Source organism: Manis pentadactyla, chromosome 3 (assembly GCF_030020395.1).
Source record: "Manis pentadactyla isolate mManPen7 chromosome 3, mManPen7.hap1, whole genome shotgun sequence".
Lineage (NCBI taxonomy): Eukaryota > Metazoa > Chordata > Mammalia > Pholidota > Manidae > Manis > Manis pentadactyla.
Genome location: NC_080021.1, coordinates 105,839,755 through 105,841,810, shown reverse-complemented (window position 1 = coordinate 105,841,810; position 2,056 = coordinate 105,839,755).

Sequence of the window (2,056 nt, the reverse complement as noted above, 5' to 3'; positions counted from 1 at the left end):
GGCACTGTAACCAGATTCCACAACAGTAACAGAGGATAAAAACAACTTAGAGGTTAACAAAAATTAAGAGACAACAAGATTTTGACACAGATAACAAAAATTATAATAATCCTCAAGCCAGAGGAGGTTCCTAATAACAAAAATTATAATAATCATCAAGCAAGAGGAAGTTCCCAATCCACAAAGACCTTAGGGGCGATAAGACACATGCTTTAATGACAACAACATAGGCAAATCTTGTCCATCAGGTAGGATGCATGCAAGAGAGTGATTCTGTGATAGGACTGTAGCAGGAGGGGGATCCCATCCAGGTCTAGTGTACCATACTTTTCCTCCTCTCCCTGTGGGGGTTACTGAAGGGTCTATATATAGTGCTACTGGAGGTTCACGCACTGGCCATAATGATAAAACAAACTGCCCAGTAAGAATCTCCTACCTTCTGGCCTTTCAGGATATACTACTGTAACCTTTGGGGCCACTCTGCGGTTATTCCAGGAATAGACAGGAGGCCAACTTCCAGGCCTTGTCCCCAAGATGCCAGGAGAGCCAGCCATCATTGGTCCATGTGTCGAAAGGTCCAAGGCCAGGTCTACTCAATGGAGTCTCCAGGGTTCAGTGCAGTTGGTGCTGGCAGCAAGATATTTTTCTGGTGGCCAAATCTCAGCTTTTGTGATTCTTCCTTGGTTTGTACTTCCAGGTGTATAGGGGAGGCAGCCATATGTGTTAACATGTCTACAGGACTCAGGTCTCCCTTTCAGGGGTCTCTCGTTCAAACACCATGGCACGGTACATGAGCAGACTGACCATCCCCACAGACCATTGGTATCTGACTTTAGTCCAGATTTTGACAAGCCACTGTGCCTCTCTATCATGTCTGTGGTAGCATTGTATGGCACATGAAACTTGCATTTGATTCCCAGCTGTGGCACCCATTCTTGCAGTGTATGTCCAGTAAAATGGGTGTCCTGATTACGCTCAGTTACCTGTGGTCAGCCATAGGCGGCAGAGAGTCACTCCAGGCCTCTTTTGGTTGTCTGCTGGTGTGCACAATGGGTAGGAAAAGCAACCAGAAGTCCAGTAGCCGTGTCCACACAAGTCATGGCATACTGATATCCTTCTGACACAGGCAGAGGCCCAATATAGTCTATCTGCCACCTGACGAGGGGTATACCCCTCTTAGTTATTTTCCAATGTTGCTGTGGAACTTGGTGTAAGTCCTTTTGGAGCATATGGCACACTCCTGCCGGGCTCTACTAACTTCTTCAAAGGTCAAAGACAAGCCCCACCGACGGGCTACAGGCCACATTGTCTTTTACCCCGCATGCAACAAACATTGATGTAACCACTGGGCTACATCAGAGGCAGGCTTTCCTTCTAACCAATGTATCTGGGCCAATTTATCTGCTTCATCATTTCCTGGGGACACGAGTGGCAAATGACCTGTCACATAGTAAACTGTAATTATTTTAGTTTGACCACAGGCCCATAAGTCTTGCCACAATTCTTGTCCCCAAAGGGGTCGGTGAACAGCCAGACAGGTGGCATGATACCAGGTTGGTAGCCACAGGGTCAAGCCCTGATAGGCATCCCAGCTGTCAGTGCAGACAACTATAAGGGAGGGCTCCTGGGTGATCACAAGCCACGCGGCCCACAGCTCTGCCTACTGGCTGCTCTTCCCTTCACCATCTTCCATCCATATTGTCTCAGTCTTAGGATGGAAAGTTATGGCCCTCTATTTTGGGGGCTGCCCATGGCTGGAGCTGTCTGTGTACCATGCATCTTGGAGTATAGGGGCCCTTCCCTCCCAATAAGGACTTTTGGCTACTAAGGATTCAAAAGGAAGTTCTTCCTGCTTTTCACTAGTATATGTAACCGGCCTCAATAACCATTGGGAAATCTTCACTCAAGGGGCTATTAGAGAGGGCACTACATTGATGTAGGTAAGCACCCCACTTGGCCAGTGTGGGCGTTTGTGCCAAACCACTCCTTGGCTTTTGGGTCTAGTCTCACACCCACGCCAAGATGGGATAGTTGGTAATTAACTTTATTGGGGCCA